Raw genomic sequence first — 12603 nt, forward strand, 5'->3', positions numbered from 1 at the left:
AATGACACATAGCTGTTTTCAGAGCGTATCCAAACCTGCTTGCGCTTGGAGCGAATTGAATTATATCGTGAAGGCTGTACACTAAACGCAGGACGTCGAGAAACTTTTGATTTTCGTACGAGAACTGTTAGTTGGGTAGCTTTGGAAGCGTTTAAAATTCAACCAAGCACATACAATGGCCCAAAGTTAGGATTATCTGCTGCGTCATGGGTGACCATTACACATACAAGATTCTTTGAGTACAAAACGCCTATAACAAATGTAGGTACCGAAAGCGCGCAATCAACTCGCGGCAGATACCTATATTTAATTTTGTTTACACCACCATATTTTTTTCTTTGAATTCTACCAAACATATCTGACGTAATAAATATATATATACAATACATTAACGATCTACTTTAATGCAGAGTAAAACATGAAACATTTACAAAAACCGGTCTGACAAGTTTACCATATTTCTACTTTTGTTTTCGTAAAAACATTTTACACATTTTTAACTCGTTCGAAGATCGATGTTTCCACGGCTGTTCTGCATCAAAAGTGGATTGTAGGGAATAGGCAGGTACCGAGCGTAACCTCTTCTCAATAGGGCATAAGTTATTCTATAAGTTGCAAAGAACATTATCAGCTAAATAATTCTCTTCCACAACAATAGCTACAGCGTGGAAATTACGCAATAATTACATTATGATATGTTAATTACTTTCTTTAGAATATTCAAGTGAGAACTGAATTGTAGCGATTGTTCGTAGCGTTTGAATTAATTAAGCAGATAACTTAATTACGGTGCGATAACCTTTACATTTTATGTTTTTATGGAATAAAAATACTTTAGCCATGAAATTAACGAATGTACAACTGCGGGGCATCAACAATAAATAAAAGGATTGGTAGGTACTAAAACTGCCTCAACGTTAGTTTAAAGTAAATTCTATAACTTAACGCGATGAGATGGTTCATGTTTTCGTCATTAATTTCACCTTAATTTTTTTATTAAATTTTATGATAGACTAGATGACGATTTTTTTTTGATAAATTGTGTTTTTTAGAAATTATATTTAAATACGAATTACATATCGATAAAATGGCGAAATATTCCAAGATCGTTTAGGCATCGATCGTAAGTGAACACGTGAGTTAAAAAGACAAATAATATAAATAAACAATTCATTTTTTTGGTTTAACCTTATACCACTTGGCTTCGGGTTGCTTAACAACGCCATCTGCTGAAATAGCTTTGGTGTTATTGTGTCTTTAAAGCAGTTAGTTGCTCTCAATTATGAAAAATAGTATTAGGTATTATTCGCCAATAGATGTCGGCAAGAGTCATAAAGTTGATTATCGATAAAGTTGATTATTGAAAACACGACAAAACAACATTTTCTGAAAATAAGTCGTAGCTAGATCGATTTATCGCCCCCGAAATCTCCTGTATACTAAATTTTATGAAAATCGTTGGAGCCGTTTCCTAGATTCAGATTATATATATAGATATACAAGAATTGCTCGTTTAAAGGTATAAGATTATGGTATGGGTTTGGTACGAGTATGGTTCCGCTACCGCGGACGACCGAGGCATTGTTTGTCCAATTTAAATATTTCATTAATACCGTTTAATATTTCGTATAAAAGGTTATATTTAAACATTTGTTCGAACAGAAAGGGCTAACAGCATAATGAGATCTGACAGTTTGTTTGACTTGAGTCGACTAGTATCAAAGCCGGCAATGTGACTTGTGGATAATTATTGGTAAATCAGAAAAACGAATTATTGACTTTGTATTCCATTGGCAGTCACAAAACTCTTCTGAACGACATCTTAGATAAATAACAGGTTAATTATTAACCTTTATTTAATGCAGGTTTTGAACCGTATTCTTTGAAGGAGACGATTATATTCAAATCAATCTGTATTGAAATATCAATAAAAAAATTTTGTCCAAATGCACAGATTGCCGCCTTTGATAATAGACGACTCACTTGTAGATTCATCTTATACTGTGAGTTAGAGTTCGGAAATTATAAAAGGTAAATATTAAACCGAAAGAGTTGTTTAAAGTTCGCAGCTTAAGTCATCAGCTTTGATATGAACCAATCTTCTCCTAACTAAAGTACTCATGATGGTACTCCACGAATGCTAATGCCCACGAGCAGTGGTAGTCATTTACCGTCAGGCGGGATGTCGTGTGTTTTATACGAAGCCTGTAAACACATTCTATCACGTGATTTATTGCCTATTAAGAGTGACGCACATACTATAGGTCCCTCTCGTCGGTTGAGTGATATAAAAGAAAGTAAGTGTCGACCTAAATAAATTGCTTCACATCCTCCAACACTTTCCATAGAATCGTAAACGCGCTTTTGTTTACCCTGAATACAAATCACTCAGTAGATGATGTTCCTTGGAATATAGTGAAAGTGATCAGTTATCTCTGACTCGTGGAATGAAGCCTTATTATATTGTCTTGAAATGCCGACCTTAACTACCACTGCGTATTACAACGTTAAAACAGAATGATTGGGATTTTTGCTGTTTGATCTCTATTCGCTGACAGCTTATCAACTGCTATTTGCATATTTAATAAACAATTGTCACCGGATCCGTATTCATACATATGTAGGACACATTGTGAACCTGTATGGCTAAATATTACCACAATCCATTCTGGTTCTTGAAGCCCATAGATATCAAAGCGCAAATATCACCACATGCGTTAGGACATGAGGTCAAAATCTTAATTACTTTGTACAACAAATGTCTCTTTCTTAGGAACGCAAGAACTGTGCCCAGTGAGGTAGGTACATATCTAAATACGTACCTTACTCCGATAAACAGCAAGTTGACCTCACACGGACAGACTTGTACCAATATTAAGCTATTGAAGTCTATGATGTCATACATTTATGTGTGTTGAAGATTCCGTATCGATTTTGTTGTTTAAATAAGAACGTTTGTTAGGTTAATTGAAAGTATATTTTAGGAAAGCGACATTTTGGGTTTAATTTGTAAGTTTAATCAATATTTTATTGTGTTACCATCCGCCACGTAGATGACGGTAGGTGACAGTTCTTGATCAATTGACTCAGACTTATATAAAACCACTTTTAAGGTTTAATTTTGGGTTTGTTACTGTCGTGAAAGCCCGCACGGGTAGGTAGCGCCATCCTATTTTTATCTGTCGCAGAACTCGCAGAGCAGTCGTTGCCTTTCAGTTTAAAGGGTGGGATAGCCCTTGTACGATACGATTGAGACATTTAAGTCGGCAACGTTTAGTGTCAAAAAGGTAATGTGTTTTTAGTGTACAATGAAATAAATTGTAGTCTAGGCACTCTAAAAACCAACCGAAACATTTGAAATGAAACTGTGCTAATGTCGTATTTCCGTTCACTTCACACGCTGAATAGCCAAAATATTATTAGCGCGGACGTAATTAATACGGACAACATATTCTATTTGACCAATAAGGACACGGATCGCACAACGCAACGACGCGACATGTTCCAAAGATCGTGTAATTAAATTAGACGTGACAAATCTCTAATTACATATTTTGATTTAGGACGTCTTTTGAAATTTTCCAAAACCACAATAATTATTTATGTTTAAATATTCTCATTTAGTTGTTTAATATACTAAACATTAAAAACTTCACAATTAGTGAGCTAAATTTGTAATCCAAAAAAAAGGAAAAAAATCTTTTTCCCGGAATATAATGTGTTTTATGTCTTTCAAGTCCATAAGCCACTAGTTGATTTGTGGATACAGACGAGCATACGTATTGTCGTATTCACTATAGTAGAAACACTCAACGCATTTGCTATGATAAAGTTATCCCATGTTGTAATCAAGCTAATCATTATAAACTATGTTTGTGCGGAATTACATCCAACGTGCAACCCATTATGTGCAACCATTTATTCGCTATTTAGTAACAAAGTTCTAAAGCAGACAAACAATTAAAATTATAATATTTAGTATGGATCAGAGACATTTATAATGAGCGCATATATTTTCCGTATAAAAATCTGTAAAAATTGAAAATTGTCAACACCCATTTTTATTATTCGCGAAACAAGCACAGAGATGAAAATTATGCTATTTATAAAATAGAGCGGATAAAATGAAAACAAAACAATTAACATCCAACATCACTTCCGAGTGCTAACGAGTCTGTCTGGATATAATCTATGTTAAAAACTTAGTTGAAATCACGACATCCTATGACGCGAGACATTTAGCCCACATCCAGTGCTCAGTTCAGAATAGTGATCTCACTTCTACAAATAATCTGAATTGATTTCAAGGTTAGATAATGATATTTGAACGTTATAACTAGTAAATAGGTAGATAGATGTTGTCTAAAGGCAAACCAGCTCCCTGCTACCCTAGTTGTAACTGTAGCCAGAGCCTGTAGGTCCAACCCAGAGAACCGCATCGCTTTGTATTGAATAAGCGAAAGAAAAACAAAGAAGGGACAGGAAAAAAGATGCGAAGAGGATATTAAGAAAACAGTTGGGCCGCTGTGCAGGAAAAATCTACGAACAGAAAAGTATGGCAACCTCTAAGGGAGGCCTACGCCAAACCACAAGCTGATAACAAAGGTTTTTTTGAATATGAGCTAAAGAAAAAATGGGTACCCTTAGAAGTGGCACTTTTGCTCTGCGTTGTCTCGATTGGATCTGGCAGCTGTTGAACACCGACCAAAACAAATGAATATTTAGCATATAAGTGGGCAGAACGATGGCGGGTTTATTGAACAAAAAACTAATATATTCTGTTGTTAGATTTCTGAAATGCTCTATGACGAGAACATTGTTAAGAAACACCGAATGAAGAATTACTATTCCAAATAATATAAATAGTTTAGGAGCTATGAGACACACAAAAAAATTATTGAAACTTGCTTAGATTTCCCGTAGCTTTGATCACGGATTAATATCTATATATTAATACGTGAAGCAAAAACTTTGTATCCCTTTTTACGAAAATTGCGCGGACGGAGTATGAAATTTTCTACACTTATAGATAATATAGAGAAGAAGTGCACAATGCTAATATTTTTTTTAAAATAATGCATAAAAGATACATTAAATCAATAAAGAAAACATTACACACACTACATACCATGTATTTGACGCACACACGCATGCATACTATTTATTGTCAAACTTTTGTTCTTGACCTCTGTGGTCAAATTGAGAATAGATTAAATATTGTTTGTCTTTATTAATATTTTTTATAGTGTAGTCTTGGCGAAATTTGTGATTATAGAAGTATAAAATACAATCATAATAGTGTACAAACTTACAATTCCAATTAATTATAGTCTAATTTCGACTACTGCGGGACCTCTAGTGTCCCTATTATTATATAAATTGTCAATGGTTCACAACACACAAGTGCGTCAGTCGTCATGTTGTGTCAAATTAAAACTGTCAATGTAAAATAATAATTAAGAGATAATTAGGGTTAATATATATTACGTAAAGGTATAATTACCTAATTATGTGCGGTTAGCAGTAGTTAGTGCGACAACGCAAAAAATCTACATTGATTTTGATATAACCTTTTATGTTTAAAGTACGATTTGACTTATAAACTGGTTTAAGTTTTATGTCGCTGTGCTGACGGAAGCCGGGACAACAATAAAAACACGATCACAAACTCTTCAATTCTAACATTTGACATATTATGTACAACATTCGTCAATGTTATTCCAGATTTACTACTGATAAAATCATTCTAGTAACTTAGTTATAGTATTATTATTATTAGTAAACACATCAGTTACCTTGTTTACTACCTCTGCTGCTCATTTGTGTTTACTAACTACTACTAATTGTAACTCTTTTAAAACTGTTTCAATGTCGCTTATTTTTTAATCATTATTATTTTTAATTGTGCTAAGTATCCCTCTAGATGTAGTAAATAACTCGGTGCTATTAGGCAGTCACGTCCGCAGACATGAACTGTCGTCAACCGTCTTGGTACATCAGTTTAAAAGCTAAATTGTATTGGTAAAACGATTGTCTCACCACGTCTTGTCATCGCGACTGAAATATGTAAGATGACGGGGTCCATCCGCGTGGACTTACACTACGCTTTATCACCCACTAATTGCGAATACATTACATTTTACAGTTTGCAAATTTCATTTATGACACAATGCCAGACGTCTAGAATAAAACATGTCCCACAGAAGTCAGTTTAGTTTAGTTATTGCCGTAAAACTTAATTTGCTATCTGCAAAGATTATTTATTATATTTGCTATCAAACATTAGTGTCAGTAGTTACTATGTTTAGAACACTGTGTCGAGGGTCACAGTAGACGGGTTTGAATCATAAAAGTTTTGTAATAATGTCGAGGATTCGCTAAAATTGCAAATACTAAATAAACTTGTTTTCACTAAGGTATATCGCGAGCGATCGTCTAGAAATTCTTACATATATATATGTATACACTTATACTGTACTGGTATGAGTAGGAGCTAAGGGTACTATGGACTGGTTTGGTTGGTCGCGTCTCTGTCCGTACCTACGTCGAACCCTAGCTGTAGAGAAAGGTGCACTAGAAATAAGCATCGAAATTTATCCTTCCTCACTAAGAGCTTATATTTGCCGCGGGGCAATCGAGTATTCGTTGTGTGCGTGTGTGTGTGTAGAATAGTCGTTGTTAAAGTTCAGACTACGGCTTTATATCTCAATACGAGCAGCGACATTGACGATATGGGGTCTGTAAAGGATCAAGGCAGATCTGATTTTAGCAAAAGTCGGCTTTTTATAGATTCTTGGGTCTTTTGTCTTATACTTGAGGCCTTTTCGTCATATTTCAACAAATCTTCTTTTGTGTCAAATATATGTACTCTATAACTAACTAGTTGGACCCGGCCGGATTTCTGGCTAATTTTTTCATTGGCTTTGATCCGATAACTGCCAGTTCACGGCACCCGCCAAGTCTATTTGAAAATTACCTGAAAATTTCATCTAAGTCAGTCCATACGTTTCGGAACCTATGCTCATACAACTTCTGTACATGTACAAATTTCAATTTAAAATGCTTTAAGATTTAATAGCCATCTTAAGCATATAAACATATTCGTGCTCCCTTGTGATCACCGATATCATCATCACTGTCTTTAAGTTAAAAGGTCGTTTATTCGCAATTAAGTCAATTCCGCCCTTAATCAAATTCGACCGTAGGTTGCATAGCACCCAGTGTGTCTAGCCAACAACAAAAGCTATATTTTAAGACCATTTTAAAGGCTTTGCAAATAAAACTGTATTTTGGGCCATTACCATTTCAGTGACAAGGCTGACCATAACCGGAGGGACCCGCCCACGTCGCTTTATATAACGCAAATACCTACATAAAAACACCGACTTAAGTCATTTATTTAAGCGCTCTCTTTAGTTTTCATTGCAAGCTTCATTTTCTTATAATTCCGAAACGAAATGGTTATAAATGCGATTTATTATTTAGGAATGGCAAGTTCATCTGTCACTTCGTCGGCATGTCGGCGTTTTTAATTGTACTTTTTGACTTGTATTTTCCTTTATTGTAAATATTTTTATTTATTTAAAAAAAAAAGTAAATGTTTGAGAAAAAACAAAAAAAAAAGCTCGCTGAGTTTGCTGCGCCGGTTCTTCTCAGGACTGTGGCTTTTTTTGGAACTGGTGGTAGAGTTAACATTGTTATTTATATTTTGACATTCAACAAGTGTGTTATACTGACATCTAAGTTAAAATAAATGATTTTGAATTTGAATTTGTCAACACAGCGGTATTAAGCGCAGGAGGACAGGTAGAAATCTAATACGCGGTACCAGCAGTAAGGCCGTTTGAAAATGTAAACAAACAGAACCTGGCATAATATGTCGAACGAGTAATATTGACATTCATGCCGGATGGAACTGCGCCGCGAGCTATTCCAATCGATGTATTTTATAAGATTTGTTTCTGTCTTCCTGTGGTTATTATTTGAAATTAATAGCGCTTTATGAGTAGACTGTGAGCCCGCACGGGTTAGTTGCTTGGTTTTGTCCGCCGCGAGGCAGTAGGGCGTTTAGTTTTTAAAGGTTGGAACGAACCCTTAAATTACTCAGATGAGACTTTGATATGTCTGTGGGCTCCATTGGTCTCCAAGAAGTATATGCATGAGACGTATCGTGTATGTTGTGGAGGATGTCTGTGTGTGGTGGTAATGCTCACACGGGTAGGACCAGGTCTTGCTTTTTTGGGTTTAAAAGTTTGTGTTTATTTATGTGTAGTTACAATGACTGGTGGAATTAAGTGTGCGGCGCCGTACGTGATTAATGTACGATTCTCTCGGTCGTGAGGTTTTTGCTTGACAGAGATCAATTTATTCTTGGAATAAGTAACACGATCTGCGATTGTTCTCGAAATATTAAGATCAACATTGCATTCGGTTTAGTTTAGTATATCGGCCGAGTTGCGGGTTACGATCAGTTCTTGAGGCAATTATGACAAACGAGCATGGCGCCTTGAACGATGAGCGGTCATCGTTATTAATGCGCCTGTAATGGCATTTTTTTATAATTTTTTTCTTACTTAGATGAGTGGACGAGCTAACAGCCCACCTGGTGTTAAGTGGTTACTGGAGCCCATAGACATCTACGACGTAAATGCGCCACCCACCTTGAGATATCAGTTCTAAGATCTCAGTATAGTTACAACGGCTTCCCCGCCCTTCAAACCGAAACGCATTACTGCTTCACGGCAGAAATATGCGGGGTGTTGGTACCTACACGTGCGGACTCACAAGAGGTCCTACCACCATAATTACGCAAATTATAATTTTGCGATTTTGATTTTTATTACACGATGTTATTCCTTCACCGTGGAAGTCAATCGTGAACATTCGTTGAGTACGTATTTCGTGTTGTCCGTTTACCACGTGACCCCTCCATCGCGTTTCCCGAGTACCACGACATGTCCTTTTTCAAACGAGATTTGAAGTCTTCAAAATTGTTGACCCCTATAGTCCGTAACCTAATCTTTATTCGCATGCAGTAAGAGGATTCATCACGCGCATGCTCTCAGTAAAAGTCATAATAAATAATAATTATTCTAAATAAACACAATCTTTATTGATTTATGTAAATTTAGCGATGAACTCATTCGTATGATAGTCACGTTATGAAGTAAGTTTTTACCGGGAAATTTGTTTATGATTAAAAAAATGTATTGTGAATTTACGCTTCTTGTAGGTAATGTGGTAATATTGTAAATATCTCACTACACTCGCATGCAGGGGGTACGCTGGGCGGAGTCTACACGGACGGGAACCCTCACACGAGGGCTATGACTTGTTCTCCTTCTATTAACGAGGCTTCTGGAGAGTATTTAACTTCAGTAATGCCAGGCGCAGCGGCTTGACTCTGCCCCTGGCATTGCTGAAGTCCATGGGCGACGATAACCACTCACCATCAAGTGGGCCGTATGCTCGTCAGTCTGCAAGGGCAAGAAAAAATAAACTGTCCGCTTATGCCGCGATATATAGTCATCGATGCTCTAGAATATTAGCCGAGCCGCTGCCTGCCAGGGCGATCTGCATTTCATTGCCACCACTTGGGATGTTAATTCTTGCATTATCTTATTTTGATTTAACTATTCGTTGACGACACAGAGTTTTCTATAAGAGTATACTTCACGGAGGGCTAGATATACATATTCCCATTAACTATTCGTTGACGACACAGAGTTCTCTATAAGAGTATACTTCACGGAGGGCTAGATATACATATTCCCAATCAAGTACACAGTCATCACTAATTAAAACATAGCAACAACATAAGCTTAAGTTGTATACTTTTTGTACGATAGTGATAATAGACGACTTTGTTAGTAAAATAGTGACTTCCAATGTTTCAAGATACAGATATGTATGAGTTCAATCGTTCGTATCGCACTTCTATCGTCATTCTACACTCTACACTAGCTATGATGACGAGGATTATAGTGGTATTGGGGTGTTGCCGATACAATGTTATAATAAAATAATAATAAACGGTGTCTGTTCATTCGTAATTTGGCTTATTGTGCTTATTGTGTTATATACCGCGGGTACTTGTTGAGCGGAGGTCGATAAATAAATGTTTGTATAATTAATATTCCCTTTAAAGTTTCAAAAAAATGACATATTAAATGATCTCTGCCAGGCGAGGCCTTAAGCGAACTTAAAACGAAAAAGACGGGTAATAAAGCTAGACCACAAGTATGGTTTCTAAAAACTACACAGATTAATACTTAGAAATATCCTTGACACAAATGGTCTAAGCCTCAGTTTGATATGACTAATGTTACCAGCGACAGCTCAGAAATGAACAAATATTATCGAATACAAATAAATACGTAATGCAATAATAAAATATATTTTTATTATTATCATCATATCGCTCACTGGCTTGGCATAATATTATTTATACCCAAACTACACACATCGGATACGAATGATTTTTGAAATGCATCTATTCCCGTACGATATGTCGTTGAGGCCATATTACTATAATATATACTATATTGGCCACTTGAATCACATTCATTAGTCCAATACGTTTGGAAAGTCCTATTCATATCAGCATTAGATGTATCACAATGTTAATGTCTTTCTCAGAGATTTAAACTTGTCATTCATGACTTAAAAAATCAGAATTAGAATACAGTTTAAAAATACAAAATTAATTTTAAAATTAATAAGATAGGTAAAGTACGCGTCACTTAAAAAGAACGCTGGCGGTCAAGCTGCGCAGTAGGCTATTTATCGATATATATCTATACTGGATTTATATTAATTGAAGTAAGTTTAGTAAAAAATATGAAAATGTTTAATGAAAAAATATATCCATTTTAAAATTTTTTTGTTGTACTTTTTTGTAAAGTTACTCACCAATATGAGGGTATTTTTTCAAAAGGTTTTATTACGGACGAGACTAGCAGGAGGCGCGCGAGGCGACGGAGTGCCAGGTTCGATAGTGCGGGGGTGTCAGGCGATGAAACAATCGTTTGATAGCTGCGCCCACGCGGCCGGGAGCCGGGCTCACACCAGTGTGCTTAGTGCGAGTTTTTTTTAACGTTCTCGATAGTGTAAAAGTTAACTTAAATTTGTATGCAGTTGGAACAGCGCCCCTAGCGCCAAACGTAGGCAAGCGTTCCAACTCCATACAGAGTCTTGTAATTAATGTACGTTTGTGTGATGACTTAAACTGCATCATTTATTTGTGATATTTTTATTTAGAATTTTTTTGTAAAAAGAGTAGTGATACACTGTCACGAACTTTGATTTTTAAATGAAGAAACATCGAATTTTTGGAGATATAGATGGTTTTATTTATTAGGTGTGGTCTTTCAAATGATCCTGATATATTAAACACACTACCTGAATTGAAAACCAACGTTTCCCCCTGTTAAATCGGTTAATATGTCCATAAACACGATTAAAATTACATTTAAGGAAGATATGTGCGAAGTCAGTCAGTCAGAAGTCAGTCAGTTAGAAGTCAGTCGCCTAAACAGAAACTGTAAAGTTTTGGTCGTGCCGCAGATTTTTTATTAAATTCATCTGTACAAAATCACATATTAATGCTTTTTGAAACATTCATGTCAATAAAAATAATGAAAATTCAAATAAAAATATTTTAGAACTTGAATTACTTTGAAGATAAACGAAGATTATTATTCTAATTTCGTGAACTGAGTTTTTTTTTAATAATTAATTGAAATGTTATTACTAGATATTTATTTTTTATTTTTGTCATCATGTAAACCGAGCTATAATTGCCACCTGACAATCGCTGAGAGCGCCGCTAGTCAGACTATTATGAACACATTTGTCTAATACATGACACGGCACGTCTCAGGGCTGCAACGTGCCGACGATAGATATAATTTACCGCATTTCCTACTGGTGCAGATGAGCTAAGCCGTAGTGTCTATAGAATATCGCCCAATGTGAATGCTGTCGTTCCTTCGAAGTAATAAGTACTATTCAAACCTAAGCGCATAAATTTTTTGCGGCAGAAAAAAGTCGGATGGTACTAGCAGGTCCATGGAGCCAACTTGACGCGACCGGAGAGTCCTCTCCGAGCACAGTTGAGTACTCTCTCTCGTTTCTGTTTACCACGCACCAGTTTCAGCCTTATACATTTGCCTACCTACCTACCTACCAGCTGACCTGGAGTGGAGTCGGTGCATGGGTTTTTTTTTAAACATATGCTGATAGCCTAAGAGGCTATTCGAACTTCAGGCGGACCAGTAGGTGAGCTCACAGGGCTCAAACCGAAAGTGTTGCTACCACTGGCCCTAGCAAGAGCAGTTCTTCGCAGAATCTACCACCGGATCGGAAACGCGACCCACTGAGAAAATCCGGCGAGAAACCCAGTGGGCTGTGTCTATGGGTTCATTCACTCGTCGAGCCCTTCGTCGCAAGCGACGGGTTCGACGAGGACGGTGACTGGTGCTTGTGGTACCTAAAAGCACCGTTAATGGATTGGGAGGATCCGTAATGACGTGTTTAGGGCGACGTCGACTGTTTACCATTCTATCTACAGGAACGGGTATGTGTGCATGTGTACTGCATGTT

General features: G+C 36.4%; 1 protein-coding gene across 8 annotated transcripts in view; it reads right to left on the reverse strand.

Annotated features, from left to right (window-relative positions):
* The window catches only part of LOC114239545 (uncharacterized), a 70889-nt gene that overhangs the window by 54070 nt on the left and 4216 nt on the right, over positions 1-12603 (reverse strand). Inside the window, exon 1 of one of the 8 annotated variants that reach the window (XM_089729348.1) lies at positions 10912-10996. The exons of 6 other annotated variants lie outside the window; for them this stretch is intronic. The gene's annotated coding sequence lies outside the window, so the exon portion shown is untranslated. Of the gene's footprint in view, positions 1-10911; positions 11002-12603 lie in introns of those variants that run through there. One more of the 8 variants, XM_089729345.1, reaches the window with a different exon arrangement.

This window comes from Bombyx mandarina, chromosome 08, assembly GCF_030267445.1.
Source record: "Bombyx mandarina strain Sakado chromosome 08, ASM3026744v2".
NCBI classification, from domain to species: Eukaryota; Metazoa; Arthropoda; class Insecta; order Lepidoptera; family Bombycidae; genus Bombyx; species Bombyx mandarina.